Below are 26,525 nucleotides of genomic sequence, written 5' to 3' on the forward strand. Positions count from 1 at the left end.
CTGGTAATCCGCATTCTGGTGAAGCGTGAAGGCGCGGTCGAGGGCTTGCAAGATCTCGCGACCCACGCCCATCTGCTTGTTCCAGGCTTCCTCCTCCTCTTGCTCCTTGCGAAGGAACTCCGAGGGAACCCCGGACGGGACGATCGCCCCGAGAGGGCCCCCCTCGGACGTCCCCGCATCGAGCATGCCCGCGCCGGCCGACGCAAACTTGGCATTGTGCGTGGCGGCGCTTGCCGCAGCAGCGGGGTCGATGTCCATCGAGTCCCCGTACTCTTCGCTGCTATCCGGCAGCTCCACCACCGCCGTCGCGCCCCCATGCGCCGTTAGCACGGGCACTACCGCGACGGTACCCTCGTCCCGGGCCTCGGTGGGCTCCGAGATGGGGGCTCCTTCCACCCCTGGCGCCTCTTGCGCCATGTCCTCCTCTGTGACGCCCTCGCCCTCGGCCCTCGAGGGCTCGAAGACGAGGGTCACCTCCTCAGCATGGTCGGCGGGGCGCTCTTGCGCGCCCCCGCCGGTCTCTCCTCCTGTGTCCGGTCGGGCGGCGCTAGCCGCATTGCCCTGACCGGCCTCAACTCCAGTAACTGCCAGGGCGGCGCCGTCCACGCCGCCCTGGCCGGTCTCCTCGGCGTCGGTGGCCAGAGCGGCTGCTTCGGCACCGCTCTGGCCGGCGTCACCCTCCTCCTCCTGTGCCCGGGCTCGCTGCGCCGCCTGGGCGCCTCGAGCCACGGCCTCCCGTAGCCTCGCGGCCGCCGCCTCAAGATCCACAACAGGCAGGGGCTGCGGCGCCGTGTGCGGCGTACTGCGTGCCCCGGTCTTGAGAGCCTTGGCCGGGGCGAGCTGCACCGCATCTTTGGGAACGGCCCCGGGGCTGGAAATCAAGAGACACGAGTTGAGGACAACGGGATCGAGAAAGTCCACCAAACACGCAACGAAAACAAAATCCAATTCACTTACCCAGATCGAGCACTCATGCTCCGCTTCCTCGTGGCGCTTCTTCGAGCCCGAGTCACCGAGCCACCCCTCGAAGACTGCCCCGAGGGCGCACCCCTCGTGTCGGCCTGGTGACTCAAGGACGGCAGCGTGGACAACTCCACGCCCGCCGCAGCCTCGTCGCCACGGATCGGCACCTGGGGCGCAGGCGTATCCTCACCGCCTGCCGGAGGCGATGACTCTCGCTCCGCCCCCTCGAGGGATGGGTGCGGTATCTCTTCCGGCGCCGCTGGTTCCCCCTCGTCCTCGTCCCACAGGTAGAACGGTGGGGGGCTCGCTCCCGCACCTTCCCCGTCGCCCCTCAGAGCGTGGTCCTCGGCATCCGAGGCCTCCTCTTCGTCCTCCTCCGAGGACTCGGGCATGGCGGGCTGCGGCTTCCCCTCCACGTGAGCGAGGTTGCACGCCTTGTCGTGCCTCGCCTTCCTTTTCCTCTTCCTCTCGACCTTTGCCTCCGCCGCGTCCTTCCGCCTTTTCATCTTCTCCGCGTGGAGGCGATTGATCAGACGTTGTTCCGGGACCGGGGGCTTCGAGATACCGCTCCTCAACCCCTGCAAAGCAAGCCCGAGATGGAATTAGAAAACGAGGGCTACACAACGCACGCCAAGTTCGAAGCCAAAACTTACCAGAGAAATGTACCCCGGCTCGGGGCACATCTTGATCCTCCAGAGGTCCTCGGGATTTTGGGGGAAATCCGCCACTGCGTACTTCGCCCTTCGGGCGGCGGTGGTGTGGGAGAGAAGCTTGCTTGACATCCTCGAGCCTTCAACCTAGCTCCCGGGAGTGAGCTGGAAGATCGGCAGGACCCTCTCCACGAGAGGGATCACCCTCTGCCGGTGGAAATTTGCGATGACGGCCGCCTCCGTCAACCCCTTCTTCGCCAAACGCGCCAGCACGTCGGTGAGGCCCTCGAGCTTGTCCTGCTGTGCTTGGGGCGACACCCCCCAATCCCACTTCGCTGGTCGCTCCCGGAGGACCCGATTGGTAAACGCTGGGAGCGCGGCACGGTAGTTCCGAAGGTAGAACCACCCTCGGCTCCACCCGGCATTGTTGGTTGTCATCCTGCTGTGGATGTAGAGGTTCCTCCGGGAGTGGCGCACGTGGAACGTCAGGCCACCGGTGCGCGCGAACCGCCTCGGCTGGCCTCGCCCGCTCTCGACGAAGAGTTCGCCGCGGAACAGGTGGATCCAGATATCCCAGTGCACCTCTATCCCGAGGTACCCCTCGCAGACGGCGACGAAGACTGCCGCCTGCGAGATGGCGTTGGGGCTGAAGTTGTACAGCTCCGCTCCGTAGTACTCGCACAAGGCCCTCATGAACCTGCCAACGGGGACGCCGAAGCCTCGCTCGTGCAGGCGCACGAAGCTTACAACGTAGCCTTGCGGGGGCTTCGGCTCAGTCTCGTCCGGGTGCGGGGAAATCCACACCGGCGCCCCCGAGTCGGGGTTCTGCGGCAGCAGCCGGTCAGCGACCAGCAGCGCCAGAACCGCCACGGTGGCGGAGGACTTCCCCCACGGCAAAGGCTCCTGGATGTCCGACATCTCTGCGAGTCGAGGGGGGATGCAGGAACAAAGGCTCCGAAATGGCTAAGGTTCTCTCTCTCTCTCCTTCTTCCTCCTTTTCGCTCTTGGCTACGGGTTCAGGATGCAAGGGAGGCGGAGAAGGCGGAGAGGGATGAAGGCAAATGGCCAGGTGAGCCCAAACAACCCACTCCTCTTCATTTTATTTCACCACGACGGGCACAGCCGCAGCCACGGCCCAAATCTACCGCATTGATTTTGCTCTCGCTGACGACTGGGCCCCACGACCGCGGAGTCTCCCACGCGCGTGCGCAGCAATAACTGCAGCACGATAACCGGCGGGCACGGCGCGACTGTTGCGCTATCCCATTCGTCAGTCGCCGCCCACGCCGCTTCATCTACCCGAGGCTGTCGCCTGAAAAGGCGCGCCCGCGTCGCACCACACAAATCGGGCCACGTGTCGCACCACCAGCGGAAGACCCGTGCGCGTGACTCGCGACTCTGCGTCGTTTCCGAATCAAGACAAAATATTCCTCCAGGGGTTCCTTTACCCTCGAAGGAATCGCATTTCGAGGCCTTACTGATCAGGGGGTCGAAGCCTGGCCCTTCAGGGGGTTCGACAGGCGCCCCAGATCACCAGAGTCAGGGACTGCAGGGACGGGCCGTACAAGCCACCCTCGAACGCGGAGTTCGAGACATCCTACACAGTGTTCAAGGCCAGTCGAGGGTGCCTAGAAGGGGGATCCCATCGAGGGAGAGCATCGAGCCCTCGGACCCTATCGAATGGGTCCGAGCCCCGCCTAGCGAACCTTCGCAAGCGCTTTATGTGACGTGTCTATGGACCACGAGCCGACCCTCATCGAACAGGGCACGGACGTCCGCTTGAACAACCCGCTAATAGCTCAATGAAGCAGCCATAGCTCGCGGCCCGGGCATGGGTAGCATGGTGCGCTTCACCCCTCCTCCCTGCGGAAGGGTGACGAGGGTCGTAATCAATGTCGAGGGTTCCCCTGAACGCCTTCACACGGGCCTGGGCTCGGGGGCTCCTCGCACACCACGGTTCAAACCGCACCCTCGGATAAATCGACAACTGTCAACTATGAAGCTCCACGTGTACGACCGAACCCCCCGCTATTAGCGTACGTTCCCCTAACGACTAAGCTGAATGCCGGGTCGCTGTACCATCACTGAGAGTGCCGAGGCCGGCTGAAAAAGTGCCGATGCCGGCTGAAAAAGATGCTGGGCAGCCGCCCCAGTAAAGCTACCCAGTGGGACAACGTTTATAGCCCTTGGACGAGCACAAACTCTCCTCCAAGGCCTCGGGGGCTACACCCGCGGGTGCGCTGATGCGCCCCCACGGAGGAGACTTCACACATGTTCGAGGGTCGTAACTCTTTGTACACCCCTATACCCTCAGTAATCCTCCCTGTAGAGGAGAAAGGGGACATTATTGCTCAATACAAATAAAGATTACAAAGGGTTACCGGCGCGAAGCCATCGAAAGATACAAACACGTTGCCACCTACGTGGCAATTTTCCCTGTCTTGGGGAGGAACAAGTGACGAAGAAGGGCACCGAGCCCCTGGCTGATGCAACGGCCAGGCTGCTAGGGATGCGAGGAACAACCCGCAGACTGCACGAGTCCAGCGGGATGCTTTCCTCGCAAGCCTTCTTCTAGTGTCTCCTCCACCGAAGACCACGCGGGGGGTCGAGCTGGCGGACAGCGCCCTCCGCACCATCTCCCCGAGAGCAACCTTGTCGCCGGGGGGACGATGCGAAAAACAGCCGCCGGACCTGGCTTCAGCGCCACGGTCAGGCGTCTCCATCCCCCTTCAGGCTAGGGGACATCGCAGGAGCAGGACCCCACGGGCCCAATGCCCTTCTGCTGATCCCACTCAACCTGAGGGATGGAGCGCACGCCCACTCCGGTCTTCCCCCACCGCTCGCAAGCATTCTTCTAGCACCAAAAGACTAAAAAAGCCAGACCACCCCCTCTGGGGGCCAGTCACAAAAAGGCAAAAGAAACATTACAAGAGTTGGGCAATGCTGGAAGAAAGAGCTGGGAGGCTGGGGAAGAAAGGGAACCCCACGGCCCCTATTTATAGCTGCGCCGGGCACAAAGCTTCAAGCTTGTCGAAGAGCGGAGGCTTGTATCGCCCATGATGACACGGCACTCCACGAGCAAAGGATGCCCTCGGTCACCGCGCCGAGACACGACCGAACGAAATAAAGCGGAGCTGAGCCCCTGGACGCTAAGCGGTGCAGTGTCGGCTCTGGCCGGCCGCCCTCGAACGGCGCACCGCAAGGCAAACAGGAACGCCGGGGCCAAGGCCCTACGTACGGGACAGCGCGATGGGAGCACCAGCTGCCAAGCAGCGGGCGCCACCGTCACCCTGGCCCCCCTCAGCGCGCGGACACGTCTTGTCCTTCAAACAAACAAACAAAGAGGCGCGCGCCTCAAAGTACTCCCCCCGTGGGCGCACTACCCCGACCGGCGTGTTGTCACATCCACCGAGTAGGCGCTCAGGCGCGTCTGGCGGGTGCGCAGCATTGACTGATCACTTCAAAGGGGAAATCGCCGAATCACCCTTTGGCCGAATCCTCTGACTCGACCAAAGCCTCGGGGGCTACTGTCGGGTACCACAATTAGGAACACCCTAATTGGGGTACTAAGATCGCTTTAAAAACACAAACACCTGTTAAGGCAACTGGGCCCACAAAGGCCCACGGCCTGCTTCCTATCCGGAAGAAAGGAAAGGACTCAAAGAAGCCCAGTGTGCGGCCCATTCGCATCCCCCTCAAACCCGCGAAACGATCTCCGCCTCGCTCGAGGGTTCCTCTAGGGCCCGCTGGACAAATGCCGCCTCGCTCGAGGGTAGCGGATCTACCCTCGAGCGGGTGACTCATTTTCTGCCTCGCTCGAGGGCTCCCTTCGGGACCCTCGATCACGCGACACACCTCCGCCTCGCTCGAGGGTAGCGGATCTACCCTCGATCGGTGACTCACCTCCGCTTCGCTCAAGGCCGTCTCTCGGCACAAGGGACAAACGGCCCCGCCGCCCAACCGCTCGCCGTACGAAGGCATTAAATGCCAGCCACTCCGCCATGGCACCCAGGACAGGCGGCGTCAGACTGCCACTCCCATAGTGGATGTAACCGGGGTCCCATCCGCTGACGTCGGTCACCGCTCCGCCGCCCCAGTTGCTGTAGCAACACTGTGGGATCTGCGATGCGGGACAAGACGGGTCCGGCACTGCTCCCGTTACTGTTCTGCCGACACCGACCATCCAGACTCACCTCCCACTGGGGAAGGGGTCCGGCGACGTCATGTGTCCTTCCGAGAGAGGCGCTCAGCACACACGGTCGGAGTCCCAGACCTCCCCCCCTTTCAGAGGTCCGGGACCTCCACGTGTCCCCCGGACCTTCTAGTGTGCACGCCCGCACTCCGACCAGGGGGTCCGAGGCCGTCCCGCGCCATTACTACCGCCGGGACACTACAGGACGATCGGCGCAATCTTCGCAGGACCAAGGACGAAATCCAAGACGACAGCGACTCGCGCCGCCTTCCCACAGTGTACTTCCTACAGTATCCGACCACTGTACCCCCGCAATTTAGGGGAAACGACGAGTTCTATGCCCCCACTCATGTGCACCGCCCCTCTTTGTGACTATAAAAGGAGGAGGTGGGCTTCCTTTAGCCAGGTTGGTGTCTCGCTCTCTGGCTTCTCTCTTCCAAGAGGACGTTCAGGGACTACTGATCACTCATCTCAGCCGACTCCACTTCTAGCAGAGACTTGGGAGCTTCCCTCCCTCTCTCGCCTCGCTTGTATCCCCTACTACAAGCACTCCGGGTGCAAGATAATACAGTGCCCTCGCACACCCTCTTTGCTGGACGTACGGCCCCGCGGCCGGAACCAGGATAAACCGTGTGTTACTGTGATTGCCTCTTGCATCATCATCTGGGACGAGGAAACACGTAGCATTTACTAGTTGGAATCCGGGCCCCCGGGTCGGGACACCGACACAATGTATAATATCTTATGGTTCAATTCTGCTGCAAAAATTATATATTATATATGCTATACAAATGTTGTATTATTGATATCTGAATATATTTTTTTAATGGGAAAATAGTCATCACCGCCGGTTCTAAACAACGGTTTATGAACTGGCGGTGATGCGCCACCCATCACCGCCGGTTCTACAATAACCGGCGGTGATAGCCCCTCCCCTCACCGCCGGTTCTAGAACCGGCGGTGATAGCCCATTTCATCACCAACGACATAAATCCAATGCCTCCCGAACCGTTGGTGATACTCCTTACGAACCGGCGGTGATGGGGGTGCTGGAGTATATAAGCATACACTCGCTCACTTGTATTCTAGATGTAAATTTATATTACCTAGAAATCGAGCAAAGGCAACAGGATGCCCGCATGGCATCCAGAGATCTTGAACTCGCCGGCAATGACGAGCAGAGGAAGGCAGCGCGTAAGCTGCTGATAGGATCGAACGTGGCCCGTCCAAACCGAAGCATGAACGTGCACGCCGAGCGTCGTATTTGCTCGCCGAATAGCAGCATGACAACGGCGTTGTTCAGCAGGATGACGTTCGGCAATTAGCCTAGTGCTGGGCGCTCGGCAAGTGCTGGGGACGCTCGGCGTTTAGGCAGTGCTCGTCGAACTCGACGCTCGGCGACGCCGCCTAAAATGCTGACGGTGATGATGGGTATGTGGGTGATTAGGAAAGTGCCAGGATGTGGAGGAACACCGTATGGAAAGCCTTGCACACTCTGGGTTTATTAGGGAATAACTTGATTACATACCTTGATTATTGTAATTTCTCGACGATGTGTGCCAAAGGTATATTTTATTTATTTTCTTGTTTTCATTCTCGGTGATCAAGGCCACATTGATTGCATTTGCTCGTGTATTTGCCAAAGAATAGCAGATCAAGGTGGGTATGTGCCATGCCTTGGTGAGTGAGAAAAGTAAGGTCTGTATAGGGGTGAAAACATTGTAGTTCTATACATTTTGACCCCTTTTCAACCATTTCTAACTACAGATGGTTTGGCTGGATGAAAAATATTTTTAAGAAAACTCACTCTTTTATAATGTAGATAGATAGATAGACGTAGATACATATAGACATATTTTATTTGCTTGATTTCATTCCCGGTGATCAAGGCCACATCTCAGGATCAGCACTTGAATGCTTGCCGTGTATGAACAGAAGAATTATAGGAAAGTATATATATAGTACGTTCACGTATTTAATTAGGAGGAAATAAATAACGCAATCTGCATGCAGGACCGCCGGACGGCCCCCCAATTCACATATATATATATACACACACACACACACACACACACACACACACACACACACACACACACACACACACACACACACGTTACTATCCCACCTGGAGTAGTACGTATAATACATACTGTCTCTCAGGTACGTACGCTTCTTCTCTCCCATTACGATCCTCGACTCGATCGATCGGAGGTTGACGACGGCCATGGGCATGAGGAAGAAGAACAATGTCCTTTTGACTTTTATCCTCTGCGCCATCATCATCGCTGCTTCCGGTAAGTAGTCAGTCCATATATGTATCTGTATATTGATCTGGTTGTTCCATCGATCTACTAGCTCAAAACTCCGATGCTATATATGCATGCGTGCATGCAGAGCACGTGATGACGATGATGAGGGTAGAAGCTAAATGCGAAGGATCAATTCCGTGTCAAGGCGCTTGCTTCGAGCGCGGGGGGGGGGGGGGGGGGGGGGGGGGATGCAACCGTTGCTGCAAGAAATACGAATTCGACCACGGCAAGTGCGACTTGCTCTCATGCAGCTGCTGCGATCACTACCGGAAACCGTTGTTTACCGTGTGCACTATGTCAGGCACACGGCAAACATACTATTTGCCGTGTGGCTATAAGGTAACACACGGCAAACATTCAGGCACATGGCAAATAGGATCTTTACCGTGTGCCAAATGTTTAGCACACGGCAAACAGATGGACACACGGCATAGCCCCATCTTTGCCGTGTGCCGATCAATACAGCACACGGGAAACACATACACACGGCAAAAGAGGCTTCTTTGCCGTGTGTTTTTGTTAAACACACGGCAAATTTGATTTAAAAAAATTAATTCTGTGTTTGAAACTTTTTTGCTTATCTCTATATTATATGTGGGACTCTACATTAGGTTTTGGTAAATTTCTCGGTCATTTTGCTATATTTAACATTTCTATTTCGTGAAAAGGAATATTAGAGAATAAGTCAACTTTGAACTGCACTAATTCTAAATAGAGTGATAATGAAGCAAAAAAATGTTGTTCACATCTTTTTTTTCCCATTTTAGCTCTAATCTAAAAAATGGATGCAAAATTTGAAGATCTTGCTCATGAGCCATGCCATGAACCATGTGACCCAATAATTTTAAAATTCTATAAAAATGAAACTTACTTTTAAAAATATAAGATTTGTTATGCTATCATGATTTTATAAGTGGAGGCTATGGAAAAAATTTGAAAATATTTAGCACAAGTTATCACATGTACTCCTTATAAACCGAAGGATCTTCAAAGAAGATCTATAGAGTTGAGAAGGAGTTGTTGATATTTCAAGTGAAAGTGATAGTCGAATTGGGTGTTGACTTCAAAAAATTTTGTACATGCAATACACATCTTAGAATCTATCATGCCAAAATTTCATAATTTTTTAGATGTATTTGTTATTTTTTATAATTTGTCCCCAATAAATAGTAACATATGATATACATTGAAATGGAGGTGTAACTGCATGAAATAATGATTTAGTCAGTGCAATCATAGAACAGAAAAGGTTGAGCGATTTTTTTTATATTTAGAGTGTTTTGAACAAATTTTAGTTAAACACGTAATGGTGATTCAATTGGTACATATCGGATTCAAATAGCATGAAATAGTACATTTAATCCGCACGTGATAATGAAGCAAGAAGTATTTATTCTTGCATGAAATGAACGATACATTTTTTGAATAATGCAGAGTTCGTGCTCAGTTAGATAGTCTTGTGGCTAATGCAGATGATGGTTTTGAGGGATATGGTCAGCAACATGCATGGGCGCAGAAGTCGGACTTGTGGAGACTTCCCTACATGCAAGATCTCCTCCTTCCACATAACATTGATATGATGCACTCTGAAAAGAATGTCGCTGAGGCACTGTTCGGAACTATCATGGACATTGTAGAGAAGACAAAGGACAACGTTAAGGCCAGAGTGGATCAAGCAACATTATGCGATAGACCGAAGCTAGACATGAGGCCACCTGCGTCAGGCAAGGCATGGAAAAAGCCTAAGGCTGATTTTGTCCTGACGAGGCCCCAGAGGAGGGAAGTGCTAGAGTGGTTTGAAACCTTAATGTTCCCTGATGGGTATGCAGCGAATCTGAGGAGGGGAGTCAACTTGTCTACTATGCGAATCAACGGCCTCAAGAGTCATGACTATCACATATGGTTAGAGAGGCTTCTTCCGGTGATGGTTTGAGGATACCTCCCTGATCAAGTCTGACAAGTGCTGGCCGAGTTGAGCTTTTTCTTCCGCCAGCTTTGTGCTAAGGAGTTATCTCTGACCGTGATTGAAGAAATGGAAAGAATGGCGCCTGTGTTGCTCTGTAAGTTGGAGAAGATATTTCCACCAAGCTTCTTCAACCCGATGCAGCATATGATTTTGCACCTACCGTACGAGGCACGAATGGGGGGGGGGCAGTGCAAGGTCGTTGGTGCTACTCAATTGAGAGATGTCAAAAAGTCCTTCGAACTAAATGTAAAAATAAATGCAAAATTGAAGCTTCCATCGCAGAGGTATACATTCTAGAGGAGGTGTCAAACTTCACATCGAAATATTATACTGAGAATCTTCCAAGCGTGCATAATCCACCCTCACGTTACAATGCTGGGGAAGCTGACTCGAACCTCAGCCTTTTCAAAGGGAAACTCGGAAGTGCAAGTGTTGCGAGCATCAAGACCTTAAATTTTGAAGAGTGGCACAGTGTCATGCTATATGTGTTGACCAACCTATCCGAAGTGCAGCCGTACATACAGTAAGTTATCTGCACTCATTTAGTTCTCGAGTACTTCTTTTTCGGCATCCAACCCGTTTGTTTCTCTTTCGACCAGGGAATTTCATGTGCAATTTTGGCATCGATCAAGGATACCTACCCTCCAAGAAGCTGAGACCCTTCTTAGACAGGGTGCGGGAAATGGAAAGCCTGATTTTATTTCTTGGTTCAAACAAAAGGTAATGTCTACGTCGTGGCTCTTTCGTAGTATGATTTTACAAGTTGCTCGGACGTGTACATAATTTGGCCTGCTTGAACTTGCAGACCCAAACTGATGCCTCAGTGAATGTCGAGTTGCGTCAGGTTGCCAATGGTTGTGCCTATAGAGTCAAGTCATTTGGAGCTTTTGATGTGAATGGATATCGTTTCCACACAACAAGTCACGAGCAGAGTCGGCCGAATAGAAGGACCACAAATTCCGGAGTGTTTACGCCAGGAGACGATGGGCTCGAGTACTATGGAAGAATCGAAGAAATATACGAACTCACGTTTCATGGGTCGAAACCTCTGAAACCTGACATATTCAAATGCCATTGGTTTGATCCTCATGCTGTGAGACGGACTCCGAATCTTGGGCTAGTTGAAGTTCAACAAGCGTCCGTGTATCCAGGAGATGATGTCTATATTGTGGCTCAACAAGCCACGCAAGTTTATTATCTCTCATATCCGTGCCAAACCGACAATCGTCTCAAGGGTTGGGATGTTGTGTACAAGGTATCGCCACACGGTAAATTACCTGTCCCGAACAATGAAGATTACAACATAGACCCAAACACATATGCCGGTGAGTTCTTTCAAGAAGATGGGCTAGATGGGACTTTTCAGATAGACTTAACCGAAGCGATGGGAATGGAACAGGACAATGAAAGAATTGATAACGACGATGAAGGGGATGAGGTTCACAATGTCAAGGACTTAGAATTACTAGAGCGATTACGCTTAGACAATGACAGTGTTCCTCCTACGGAGATCGATGGTGATTATATCGACACACGTGATAGCGATGATGAGACATATGATCTGGCTAATCCGGATCATGATGACTATTTTTAATACATGTAAGAACCGTACTACTTAATTTTCTGTATTATTTTTATTTATTTTAGTCATTGTACTCACTTTATATACTAATTGTACTATTTTTAATGACATTTACTGATTGATTAACTCATTTTAATTTCAGGAGATTGTTCGGCGATGGCGGGGCGCGGCAGAGGTCTGATGAGGTCACTCACAGACCTATTGGGCGGCAGATCTACCCAGGCAGGTGAGTCCTCCCAGGGGACTCGACGGACAGGCAGGAGAAGTCAGAGGAGTGGAGCGGGTTCGTCGACGCGCGACGCCGCTGAGGGCTCCGGCACGGCTTCAGGAGGGAGGGCTGGGAGGAGGAGCAGGCGCAGGAGAGGTGCTCCTCTTGTGGAGGAGGAGGCGGAGGTGGCGGAGGAGGAGGAGGAGGAGGAGGAGGAGATGGAGGATCCCGGTGCTGAGGAGCACGAGCACGAGCACGAGCACGAGGAGGAGGAGGAGGAGGAGGAGGATGGAGCGGACGAGGAGGAGGAGGAGGACTTGGGCGTACCTGCCGTCTGGCAGTGAGGCCCCTCGAGGCTCCCGGATCGTCCGATACCTCTAGAGCACCGACCGGTCCTCCGACCTGATGGGAAAAAGTAAGTAAGTTTACAAGATTTCAATACGTTTCCTTTTGATATATTCAAAATCACAACTGACACTAATGCTATCTCTCAATAACTTGAGCAAGAACTTTGACATAGTTGTTCCAGGTGTTGCTCACAACCGCATGGCCAATGGCATCCTGGGCCTCCTCTGCAAGCGACACTACCCAGGCGCCATGGATATTGCTGGGGTACGTCAGCCAGCCTCTTCGTGGGAGCACTACATCGCCGCACCGGATGTACCAGAAGAGGAAGGCAGGGCATTTGACAACAAGGCGCACCGGGTGTTGAACGAATTATGGGTAAGTCTTCATGGAACTACATTTACGAATACATCATATTCATTGCACCGGGTTTGGTAATAATGACTTTGTTCATGTTTTTGTGCAGGATTTCTACAGATGTGATGAGGGAATGATGCCCAGGGCGATGCAGGTGGCTAGCAGAGCTTGTTACAAGCTGGTGGCGGATATGCTTTACGAGGCACGCATCCAGGCCGTCATCGACTACAAGGCTAGGATCGAAAATGTGAGGATCTACAAAAAACCTGCGAGAGACATCAGACTTACCCGGGAACAATACTTGCGGGTAAAGATTCAATCTTAAGGAGTTATCAACTATGCTCCATTTGTTCTTCTTAAATGTATTAGATATTGATGATGTGCAGGTGCCTCCGTGGTGGATTGCCAATGATTATCCGTGCTAGGAAATGATAGTGGACCAGTGGTGCTCGCAAGAGTGGGTGGAGATGCACGAGGCTGCCCGGCAGCGGCGTTTGCTGATGCCAGGTGAATCGCACCATCAGGGCAACCGTAACCTCAAGGCGTACGCGGCTAGATATGTATGTTAATTAATTTCTTTATTCTAATGCTCAATTCTGCATAATTTCTAATCATATTCTTTTTTTCGCAGTCGGCGTCACATGGTGGTGTGCCTTGCACCCAAGTCCAGGCATACTGTTTGGCCCACAAAGGAAAGGCGACGTCCGATGTCACCTTCAACCCGCAGGATCCGCCCGAAGTGTACAGCAACGCAAGCGTCCACTGCCGCCTCAGTGGGTACACCTCGATGGCACAAGAAGTTCATGGGCCGGAGTTTGATGCGATCAATGAGCCCATTGATGGAGAAGTCGTCATGAGGGCGGGAGGAGGCAAGAAGCATGGACGGTACTGGTTTGGCGACAGCTTAGTCGACACGGCGACTACTCCCACTCTCTCGCATATTCGAGCCAGGAGTACCAGCTCAAGCCCTGCCATACGCCCACGGCCAGACACTACACAGACTCAGATTGAGGCTGTCAAGGTTATTTCTATTTCATCCGTCGTTCCTCCATTTTTACATATGTTCGCTTTGAATTCTAACCCTGGGATCAAATCCTTTAGGCCCAGATGGAAGCAGCCTTCCAAGCATGGCAGGAGGCGACAGAGGAGAGGTGGAGGGCCGAGCGGGACGACATTCAGCAAAAATTGGATCAAGCTCTAACATTTATGCAAAGCCTGGGCTCGGCGATGGGTGTTTCGCCTCCACAATTCCCTCCGGCCCCACTTGTTTGTTGTGCAGAAACTCCTACCGTTAGTGGTTTTGACTCCTATCGAGTTTCGAAATGTCTTAGTGACTTAGCATTAACCTAGATTTACTTAAAAATAATATCTTATGATACATCTACAATGACTTAGAACTTAGGCTAATGCTTGTAGTTTCATTCTTATGTAACTCAATATATATTCGCTTATGTGCAGAATCAGTCAGCGGCATCCAATGATGGGCCAGTGAATCCTAACTTCTCGCCTCTGGTGCAGCAGACTCAGCAGTTTGTGTAGCCACCGCCTCAATGGGTGGCTTGGATTCAGCAGCAGCAGCCAGGTTGGTCGCAGACGCCTACATGGCCGCGCCCGCCGTGGCCGCAGCACCCGCCACCGCCGCCGCCGCCGTCGGCCCCGTGAAGTGTATGGACTTCATTTCTAGAGACAAGTTTTGCACTTGAACTTGTATGGACTTGTATGGATTTGACTTAAACTTGTGGTTGCCGATGAACGATACTAGAGTTTATTTGTATTTGTGCATTTATGGATAATATTGAATGCATCCGATGCTTATTTGGATTGCATGCGATGATTATTATGATATATGTCAACTGTTTGTATTATCTGGGGTACCATATACGTAATAAACAAAAAGAAAATACAGGATCAGGGACCATTGCCGTGTGCAAAAACCATGGCACACGGCAAAGAAACCAATGTTTACCGTGTGCTAAAGCCAAGGCACACGGCAAACATTTGAACTTTGCTGTGTGCCACGTCTACAGGCACACGGCAAAGGCCTGGCCACGTCATCGTTCCTTGGTTGCGACTTTTTTTTGCCGTGGGTCGATAGTTACACACGGCAAATCCTTTGTCGTGTGCCCGATATATAGCACACGGCAAAGAGTTTGCCGTGGGCTTTAGGCCGTGTGCCCCTGGCACACGGCAAAGTGGGGGGTCTCCCGTAGTGGATGGGCATGACGACGATGCGACGACACACACGACGCCGGCGGCTGGAACGTAACCGTACGAGGATCGATGATACTCAGAGCAAGTTTTATAAGCACGCCCGCAGCCGGCTGGGAGAATCGCCAGCGTGGTTAGTATTTATGGCGGCAGCGGCAGCCAGCGGACAGCGCATGCGGCCACCGGCCAATGGGAGCAGCTCGCGCGCGAGTGCAGCAGCAGCACAGCGAATGGGCGCAGCGCGCGCGCATCCGCCGGCTTCCAGCCGGCGTTTTGTGAGACGCCCGCAGCACATTCTCTCTCCGTTTCTCTCTCCGCCAGCGATGATTTTTTCTACGTGGCTTCGCTCCCAGCCCGCCTACCTAGCTCCATAATACTTGCTCTCAGCAACAGCAATAAAAGGACGACGGCCTCCTCCTCCTGTATCCACTAGCTAGCTAGTAGATCTATCCATCTAGTATTAATTATCTAATAATGAATTAGATAGATCGATAGATGGGAGCGAGCGATATTCTGTACTAGCTTTTCGATGTTATTTTGGACTCAGCTATCTACACCTATATATCTAGCGTTCGGCATGCAGCATGCAGCAAGACGACGTACAATCTCTAATGTTGATTGCTAGCTAGCTCATAATGGATCCATCCCCTGCCCTATAGGTGGCCAAACGGGCTGCCCGGGCACGGCACGGCCCGAGCACAGCAAGGCCCGGCACGGTGGGGCACGGCACGCCGGGGCACGGCGGCGCCGCCGTGCCGTGCCGCGTAGTGCCACCGTGCCGGCATCCTGGCCCAGACACGACCTGGCAAGGGCGCCGGCGTGCCGTGCCGTGCCCCGAGGCACGGCAGCACGACGGAGGTGGCCGGCGGCCCGGCGCAGAGCAGAGCAAGGGGAGGACTGGAGGAGGGGATGTCGGATGGTGGCGGCGGCGGCGGCGGCCGGGGAGGTAGGGACGACCTGCGCCGGCGGGGGCCGAGGGTGGCGGCGGCGGCGGCGGCCGGAGTAGATCTGCGCAGGCCAGGGGGCGAGGGCGACGACGACCTGAGGCTGCGGCGGCCGGCGGACGCGGGCGCGCATCAGCTGCTCGTGGAGATAAGGCAAGCGCGCGAGCGGCGCGCGGGCGGGCGGGCGGCGCGCGGGCGGGCGGGCGGGCGGTAGGAGCGGCGGCGGCGCGTGAAGGGGGTCCTGGTCGATGGAGAATTGGAGAGAGAGGGAATGATTTAGAGTTAGGGATGGGGATTGAGGAGGCGGCGAGACACCGGCGACCGGCCATCGCCGTGCCGCCCCGTGCCGCTGCCTTGAACGGGCCGTGCCCGTGCTCGGGCCGCGTGCCGCGATCGCGGCCCAGGCACAGCACTGGGCCTGGCACGGCCCAGGCACGAGCACGAACAGGTCCGGGCCGGACCGTTCTCGGGCCGTGCTTTTTCGGCCCGTGCCAGTGCCGGCCCATCGGGCCAGGCCCATCTGGCCAGCTATACCCTGCCCTGGGCATGCAGCTTATTTTGTCCATCGATAGGTCTTCTATCGGGGCTGATTGATGACGAAATCCTGCGTGTCACATGTGATATTATATATTTGGTCTATTAATTTGTTTTACAAAGAATATGCGAGCGAGCCTGCCTGGAAGTCGGAAAAAGTTGTCTCGGAAAATTATTTAATGAATCAAGCCCATCTATCACGCAGCATATATATGATGAGTGACAAATTGACTGACTTGGAAAGAACATAACTCACGTTCGTGCATGGATGAAAATAAATGACCTCGGAATGAATGAAGATAAACCGAATCTCCTACGATCCCGGACGTTTCAAAAGCACAATAATCAGAACGTTTAATGTCAGCTTGCAACTTCATTAGTAGTACGTTCTTGAGCCCTTAATATATATATATATATATATATATATATATATATATATATATATATATATATATATATATATATATATATGCTGACATAAGAGCGAGCTGTGTTTTTGCATGATATATACTAGCCCTTTCCCCTTATAAGACTATTGTTCCAGATCAGAGTTTCGACAATATCTAAACCACAGCTGCCTTGGTTCAGGTCCATATATATACTATAAATTAAGAGCCACAATTGGCGTACGTCTTGCCCAAACTCGAAATGTAACAAGTATTGTACCTAAACAACAAATAGTTAGCACCGTTCGGCGCCAATCACCACGGATAAGCCTAGAACCCTCCTCGCCGCGATCAACGGATTTGAGATGCAGCGACCTGTGTTGTTTTAGTCAAGCAGCGTGAGTTTCAATCTCAAGTGCAAGCTGAGCGGGTGAGAAGTCCACAGCAACCTGGCGGAGCCAGAACAAAGAATTAGGAGAGGCAATCTTTGGTAATTGAGGTGCTAAAATAATAAATAGTGTCAAATTTACTATTCATCTAGTGGAAATTTTACATGACAAGGGGGGGCAATAGCCCACTTTTGCCTGCACCTGGCTCCGCCAGTGGCAACCAGCAAGTTGTGAAAATGATACTCTACAGTAGCAACTGATCTATCCGAACGAACGAGGAGAGATGAGGAGCTCTCCTTGTACGACTGGAAGACTATTATACCTATGGGCAAACGATGATCCCACCAAAAATTAAGAATCCAATAACCGCACGCCTCTAACCACATTTAAATCCCGCAAATTGGCATGCTTCAGTAATAATTTATCGAATTAAAGTCCGGAAGCACTTCGTCAGCCAATAAGGAACTGAAGTCCAGCATAGAATTTGTACAAGCATGCAGCATACATGAGATAGATTAAAAAAAAAAGACATGTTGGCATCAAGTCTCTTGTGAAAAACACCAGAGAAAACCATGCATGCCATGTGCGAACTGAGATTTGAAGTCAGTTGCTCACATTTTTATAGGAGCACATCTCTCCGACCTGTATTGCAGACGACACCGGTCAAGCCAGAAGACTCTTCTACTCTCTGAGCCCGCATACAATGATTCCACCAGTGACCACCACACCTATACGTCTCGCGGTCGCCGTCGCCCCACCATGGAGTATTGGAGTGGTAAATCGCAGTAAAACTAAGCAGATAGACCCCACCACCACCACCATGAAAGTGAGAAGCACCCCTATGAAAGTGAGAAACTTAACCGCCCACGCAGGTCACTCTCGGCCAAACTTCTCCCTCCCACTCCCTCATGCCCACAGCTCCACAACGAGCAGAAGCGAACCAGGTTAAGCAGACAGGCCATGGCAGACAGCGCAGACCCACCAACTCCGAAACGAAACGAAACGAAACAATCGCAGACGAGGCGGAGGATGAGGAGGTGAGCAGCAAAAGCGACGGGATTTCGCTCGCTTCCCCGCTCCCTTGCACCTTTTCCTACCCGCTTCCCTTAGCTCATGGCGACCGATAATGTATAAGCACGGTAATGTTATGGTAATATTAACGCTACTAATTGCAAGCAGCGGTAATTCACAAAATCAGCGGCCTCCTCTCCTCTAAGGTAAGAGCTCAAAAAATTGACCCACCAAGTAAGGAAGGAAATCAAAACCCAAAGATTAGGGAGATTAGAATCTGCGCACAGATCCATCCACTTTAACCATCAGCACTGGATAGATTACAGGCTCTGCTTCTACGGCGGCGGCGGCGGCGGCGGCGGCTTGGTTCCTTCCTACACGCTTAGCCCGTCCACGCCGCACTGCTTGTATTTCAGCGACTGGCTCCTCGGACTGATAGCGATCGCGCAATCCACCGACACCTGCAGGCCGACGGTGTTGGTTCACACACCACGTCAGTAAGGTTCCGCCGCTTAGAGGAGAGGCTAACGCATCAAGCGCTTGCGGCGAAAGCGAGCAGAAGCCGTGACGGACGGCTACATCTAACGTACCTGGACCTTGGGCGATGAGAAGCCGAGGACGAGGATCTTGGCGCCGACGTCGCCGGTGATGCGGAGCTCGACGCGGTCGTTGATGGTGGCGTCGCGGACGAGGTCCTGTGCGTCGGCCTGGAGCACGTTGAAGCGGTCGACGATGACGCGGGTCTGGAGCAGGCGGGTGCTGTGCGCGGGCTGCTCGAACCCGGGCACCGCCGCCACCCCCAGCGGCACCCCGTGGTACATGACGTCCAGCGCCGTGGCGCCGTACCGGATGCCCACCTTGTTGGGGTTGACGGCGGTGAAGAGCAGCGTGATGTTGAGCGAGAGGTAGGCGCCGGCCGGGGACGCCGCCGCCGGCGGCGGGGCCACCAGGAGGTACTGCACGGACACCTGGTTGAGGTCGAACTGCGGCCGGCGGGGCTTCACCACCAGCACCACGACGAGCGCCACCGCCAGGGCCAGCAGCGCCAGGAAGGTGAGCAGCAGCAGCCGCGGAAGGAGGCCGACCCGCCGCCGTACCCGTAGTGCGCTCCCGTTTTTCAAACCAGGACCAAGTCTATCACACACTGTTTTTCTGAAAACAGCAAACAGGTTTTTGAAAATTCAAAATCATTCCTACTTAGGGGCCTCAAATTCAAAATCACCAATTGAGAGTTTTGTAGACAATTTCATGCCCAACAACTTTTGTAAGATGATCACACACATGCACAGCCATTATATATGGATTCAAACACCAAAACTGAAGCTTTTCAAATCTGGACAGCCACCAGTTTCTTAGTAAATTGAAATTTAAACTATCCAAATGTCCTTAACATAAGATGAAGTATTTGGAGAAGTTATAGATCATGAAAAGTACTACAACATTGTCAATTGTACCAACTCATGAAAATCCCCAGAAATAAGAGTTTTACAATTTCTAAGATTTGTCTTCACTCTGGTCAAACCTAGACACTTGAATTTGAATTCAAGTTTTCTCCAAAATTTTGAATAGAAGTGACCATAGGTGTAATTGAGGAAGTTGTAGACAATTTAATCCTATACAACTTTGTCAATTGGCTCATGACAAAATTTGTCCACAATTGAGCTCAAAATCGCCCAAAACAGACAGCCTTTTTACTGGTCAAAGCCTGGAATGGAAATTCCATTTTTCTTTTTCTTTAATTCGCCCGAGCGGGTCCCACCTGTCAGCCGCCCCACCACCCCCAAACGCGCGCACGGACAGCGCGGCGGCCACGCGCCCGTGCGCGACCACCGTGGCGCCACGCCGGCCACGCGCCCGACCGCGGCCCTGCCACCGGCCAAGCCAAGGCCCTACCTCGGCCTCCCCCTCCACACGTCCGCACTCAGCCTCGCTCACTCCTCGCCCCCTCCGCCCAAACCCCGGCCCTTCCTCGTCTCCCTCGCATGCCACGGCGGCTAACACCATTGGCGACCGAGAGCTCAAGCTCGGGGCCCGGCTAAATCCCAAATTAAGATGCGCTTCGCCGCCGCCGATCCTCGCTCGTTCGTTTCCCCTACCACTGGAGCACCGCCGCCGTCCTTAGCCCCTCCTCAACAGAACTCCGGACACTACCAGCCACCTCTCCGTGGAGAGGTATCACCGGCGCCCGGATTCGCGACTCCGACCCCAGAATCAAGTTCACGGAGGTGCAGGCCACGTGGGGCGCTCGACGTTCCCCCCCTCCGCGGCCGGAGTCCACGAATCAATCACGACCTTGCCGCCGGTTCACGTCAACGCCGCCACAGTTCACCATCATCCCCCGGTCATCTCCATCCCCTCGCACGGCAAGAAGCGTGGGGACGGAGAGAGTGTGAGAGGGCGCACCTCCTCGGCAACTTCCCCGAGGCCTACACCGTCTCCTCCGTGCAAGCGCCGCCGGCGCCGAGCCGGCCGGCCGCCTCCCCTGTTTTTTTTATCAACCATACCCGTATTAGATTTAAGAGACATATAGATACCAGTACAAATACAGGTACACAACAGAAGGATACAAAGGACAGCTCTTCAACCCTATAAGCAGAAAGGACCCTTGAAAAAACAAAAATTACAAACAAGGCCCTGGATCCTCTGCTCACCCAAATCGCCTGCATCCGCCGCCGCCGGCCATCACCGGGAGCCAGCACACACAGACAGCATCGACCCCAGGTCTGAGATCGCTCCATCGCCCAAAGGCTTTGCACAGAGCCGCAATAGCCACTCGTCCAAACAGACGAGAAAAGTCGTCGGAGAACGCCCATCGGCCGGGGCCGCGCCCCGAGCAATCTCGGCCATGAATCAGAGCTCGCCGTCGACAGCGACCGCCGCCGCGGGGAAATGGAGCTCGATCCAACCTCCACATTGCCGCCAAACCCAGAACTTCCTCTCCATCCTGGAAACAAAAGGCCAACACCTACCTCATCTCGGCGAACACCAAGAAGAAAGGCTGCCGGCCATGGACTCCTGCAGAGGAGCTCCACACGGGAGCACTACCTCCACGGACTCGCCGTCGTCACCGGAGTAGAGTGCCAACGGGGCGAGGAAGAATCCGAGAGGACTTATTCCTCCACGACGCCGCCGCCACCGCCTCGCCGGCGTCGCATGGAAACCCAACCCTAGAGAACCTAGGACCTAAACTACAAACTACCCCACCCACCGGCGAGAGATCAGCAGTCTCCGCCACCTCACGACGCCCCGCAGGCCATCGGAGGCGGAGGAGACCACCGTCTCCGCTGGCGAATACCGAAATCCCTTTTTTCCCCTTTGACAACTATAGCTGGACGAGAGCCTTCGAGAGAGAGTGGAAGCGGCCTGGACTTTTTTTTTATTGCCTCACCCTTCGAGTACAAGTTGTAGTATCTGAACTCATGCACTACACACCGCACACACACCACCACACACACACCTACCCTGTGCGCAAGCTAGAACTACAACCTACACTCTAAGGACAACACATGGTACGCACGGCTGAAAGATCTGACAGTGGTGGCATATCCGTGGGAGGCAACGATTTTATTTATGGGACACTATCCCGGTGAGAAAACATGGGACGATCCCAGGGATCGAACCCATGCCCAGCCGCTCGCTCACCTGCGAGCAGACCACATGAACAAGCGCTCGGTCTCAAAGCGGCCTGGACTTGGCGGCTTACCGCCTCCCCTGCTTAGCTGAAGGAAGGGGAAGGGGGTGAGGAAGAAGAAGGGAAGGTTGCGGATAACCCCCTAGGGTTTTTAATGTTCTAACCCGCAGTCCACGAGCACTGTTGAATGAGTGTGGTAATTTTACATGCTTGTTTCCCTGTAGTTCTTGAAAATTGCAGATTAGTCCTAGCTTGATTTAAAAACAGAAATGGTTTTGATTTTGTATTGATCTTTGAAAAATTGTAGTGAATTATATATAGCTCAGAAAAATATGATTCTTGATGTGTTCGAAAGCTTAAGACTAGACCTAGCTGATGGTATAGATTAGCATTTGTGAAATTCACTGAATTGCTCATGTTAAATTGCAAGCATGTAAAACTAAGATGAATAGAAAATGTAGGGTGAATAAAGTCCAAAAATTGTGTAATTTTGATAGTGTGATCATCCTAAATTGCTGAGTGATATATATTGAAATCAACCCTAGCATTTTTGAACTTATATGGTTTTAATGTTATTCTTACTATATGTGTGATTTTAAGCATAAAAAAAATAATTCTATATAAATCTTGTTCGATAAAAGATCCAACTTCATGTTAGCCTTATGTTATTCAGTAGAGCACGTTTGAAAATTTTCATGACCACTAGCTACTATTTTTGTGTAGAAATGGGTACTTGCATATCCTAGGTAACATAAATAGTTAATTAGAAAAGTAGCATTTATCATGCTCAAAATGGTCTACAAGTTCTACCATGATATAGTTACTGTCAATATGTGCTATATGAATTTTTGGGATAACATTTACCACTGTTTTGCATTTATCACCAGTAAATAGTTAATAATATTGATAATTGAGGCCTAGGAGAGGGAGTAAATAGAAAGTATAAGCTATACAGCTCTACGAATTCCCCAAAAATTCCAGCAGGCTAAAAATAAGTTAAATACACTCTAGTAAAAGTTTGAGACCCATTTATAAAAATATGAAACCGCAGAAAAAATAATAAGCATGATTTTAGCACCAAATAATTATTTGGGAAAGTTTTGTGAGGAATTTAATTCTAATAAAATTCTAGTAGCTTGGTGATGTGTTCACTTATTCCTCTGTAAATTTTCATACCATTTGCATAACTAAAACTCCCAGAGATAAAATGACAAGCTTGTTCTGAGCACTAATCGATTTTTAGAAATTCACCTGTTTCATATTTAATTTCACAAAATTTCTGGTAGTGGTGTGAGGTTATTTTGCACGTCTTTGTAAATTTTCATGAATGTTGGTTCACAGGAACTCCTAGGATGAAATGAACAAGCCCCTTTTGATGTTTAAATCATTGAAATCATTAATTCTATGTTATAGGTTTTAAATTCTAAACCTTGCTCTATACCATGCTACTGTTTTATCATGCTTTAGAATCTTTTCAGATCTGATTGCTTTGAGGAACCAAAGGTTTAAAAGAAAGAGTAACACTTGGGAGTTAAATAAACTTAGTAAAGAAAGGAATTTACCCAACTCACTAGATGAGAAAAATTTTTAACCTAATTTATCGATAACCTTTCTTCCTATCAAATCAAAGAACTTGAATATGTCACATTTCAATTTTTTTCATGCATCTCATATGTCCTTGTGCATCTCATTCATAGCATATGCATATTCTCATTCATATAGTGACGTTAATTGTAGGAACGTGATGAAGTGAAGAACCATCGAGGACTTCGTCGAGCAATGGTGGTCCAGAAGACCAACTAAGCCCCAAGCATGACCTAGAGAGCCCATCTGTCGTGCTTGGACGGAGGAGCAGTCCAAGACTTGAAGGGGTTGCCTGGGGCAAAGCCCCACAACCCGGCAAACTAACACCCTAGTTAGTTTGTTTAAAAATAAAATCATCCAAGGTAGGTACCCTTACGGTGCCTATAATGACTGCATTATCCTATTTAGTTCAATCTTTGCATGGGTCCAAATGTTTTAAAATTGTTTCAGTGCATTAGGTACAGGAGTTGCTTGTTTAAACCACATGAATTAATTCCCTTTTTTCTACCATGTTCTTGTTACCCTACTAGCATGAGTAGGAAACACTGGATATACGAATGCTTAGGATTGCTTAGGAACGGTAGAAGTCGAGTGAAATGGTTTCACTCGCGAGAGAGATAGGGCCTCATCTTATTCAAAAGATTTTTCAGAAACAACCTTTATGGTTAAGTTGGTCTAACATAAAAAGACCGGGCGGAGGTTTTGAAAGTTGAGTATGAAATGAGAAAGGTAAGTGCTGGACTCCGCCCGAGTCGCTTAAGGACTGATTCGATTGTGGGCCATGCAATCCGTATTACTTTTGCTAGTATGCATAAGGTGATACGTGGGGTCACCTGAGGCCCTGCCTATGTTTGTCCGAAGAACAGGGGCCCGGTCCTACTCGTTTTGATGGCATAGTAGGGACCTGGGTCGGTCCCACAGGGGCTGGATCCGGTCAGGGACCGAAATAACGCCTGTGGGGTGGTCGTCCCCAGGGGGCGAGCGGGAGTGTCTCGAACTTGGGACAAAATGGGCCGGGGTTGGACATATGGGGAGAGACGTGGCGGCAAGTAGGCATATGACATTTGTTGGCATATGTGAAAGCCGTGCGGGTTCGAAGCATATGTTGTGCATATTGGAACATTCCCGGGAATATAAGTCGATTCGAATCGCGAGTTGGTACCTGGTCGCGACCTGCAACGTAGACAAGTTCATTTAATTGTTTTCACAAGTTGTATTCTCTCACATGCTTGATATGAAAAGTGTTTTATGATATGGTTGATTTTACTCATGAATTGTAACATGATTTCTTTATGCTACAAGAACATTTAAATAAAATGGTGGCTAAGGATGAACTTGTAGTAAGCAAATGCTTAGGTTGCTAAGCCAAACCACCAAAGTGCCATCATCTTCTTGTTAGGCATAAAGTCAGGCTTTTCTAAGCCTTAGGTTTGCATAGTCTCCTAAGTACTTATCCAATACTTAGGGTTTTCTTTCCTTTGTTTTGTTTCTCCCTCCTTTTAACAGGTTATCCGCTGCATGATCGAGTGTGGAATGGTGGGCTCATATCCATACCTCGGTGCTTACTCATTTTTTTGTGATATTGCATAACATATTCCGCTGTGAGGATATTTCCTTTGAAAATGTCTAAAGCTTCCGCTCATTTTTGTATCACTCGGGTTGTAAAAAAATTAATCCCTTTGAGATGTATGAAATGTATCGTGTTGTAATTGTTGTGGCCCCATCGTGGGTTATCGTGTTTGATTTCAGTTCCTCGGGCACTGTTTGCAATCGAGCCCGTGGTGGCTCGACGGACTACCGGGGTTAGTCCCTTTCATGTGCTTTGAGAGCCAGAGGTGGCAGAGGCACATGAACGGGATTTTAACTTGGACGGTTCCGCCACAATGTTACTTTTTATACATCGAATGTTACTTTTTACAAACAAAAGTTACTTTTAATAGATGGAAGTGGATGTTACTTTTTACAAACAAAAATTACTTTTTAAAAATGTTACTTTTCTGTATATCGGATGTTACTTTTTATACATTAAATGTTACTTTTTACGAACAAAAGTTACTTTTTAAATCTGAAAGCGAATGTTACTTTTCACTAATTAAAAGTTACTTTTTAGGATGTGAGTGCTTCTGAAAAAAAAACTTTCCTTTTATGGCATATTTTATCTTTTTCTCAAAACAGAATCTTTTCTTTTTTTGGCAGGACCTTCATGTAAGGCTAATTGGAGGCCGACCTCCATTTAGCCAATTCCATACCTATATCACTGCATCTCATATCATAGTTCTCTGTCTAGATCCCATGGCTAATCTTAATCTCTTTCTTTTCCTTCTCATTTATATTGTAAACCAATATGCTCATGAACCTAATTTAATTCATCGAGCAAGCTGAACTCTAGCTTCTCTGGTAATTGCTCCCTAATTAGCCTGGCCCCCTCCTAAATTTGTACGGGCCACGATCCAATGGCTAGCTGTCTATATACGTACACATACAGGCGCCGGCAAGTGCATCCACGTACATTTCCTCCTGTGTGTGCATCGCCGTCGATCCTCAGTCTGTGCGCCTGTATAAACCGCACGCCATCAACCTCTGAATCCCCTAGCCCGCCATCAACCTCTGAATCCCCTAGCCCTGCCGCCGCCTCCCTCCTTCCGAGCGCAGCCGACGACCTTTGCCGCATCCACGTCGACGCGTCATTATGGGCGTACGTCATCCACGTTCGCTGCTGCGGCCGTGAGGCACCTCGACGCAGAGCTGGCGAGATCCCAAGCCGAGACCCTTCCGTGTGCCGGCGAGCCCGCAGTCCCTGGCTCGTCTGCGCTGCCGTGTCGTGCCGTGCGAACCAGCCAGCAGTCTCGGTACGGCCGCTGCGTCCACTACGCTGTGCCGCCGGCTAGACTGCCTCCGAGCTGGGCTCCTCCCCCTCCAAGCTGCGCGTGTAGGCTGGCCGCACGCCGAGCCCCTACGACCTATATCATCCGGCCATACGAAGCGACCAGATGAATCCGTGGTGGTGCCAGCTTTGCAGCAAGGTCGCTTCTGTTTTCTAATACGAATTCAATCATTTTCTATCATGGCCGTTTCGTTGGACTCTCACCGTCTAATCTAATTCAGTCCCAGCTTTTGCAGACATAATCCCCTCCTTTGGCTAACATGCGAGTACCGAGTCTCATAAATCTTCTCCCTCAGGTGAGGCCATGTAAGCTATCTTTAACTATGTGTACATATGTCCCTCAATCTTTGATCTTTCGTATCAAATCAGTTATCAAATC

At 51.4% G+C, this 26,525-nt stretch overlaps 1 pseudogene; it reads right to left on the minus strand.

The window, feature by feature from the left end:
* Window positions 1–17,681: 17,681 nt before the first annotated feature.
* On the minus strand, window positions 17,682–25,791 carry LOC120667734 (annotated as a pseudogene).
* Window positions 25,792–26,525: the final 734 nt, after the last annotated feature.

This window comes from Panicum virgatum, chromosome 3N (assembly GCF_016808335.1).
Source record: "Panicum virgatum strain AP13 chromosome 3N, P.virgatum_v5, whole genome shotgun sequence".
Lineage (NCBI taxonomy): Eukaryota > Viridiplantae > Streptophyta > Magnoliopsida > Poales > Poaceae > Panicum > Panicum virgatum.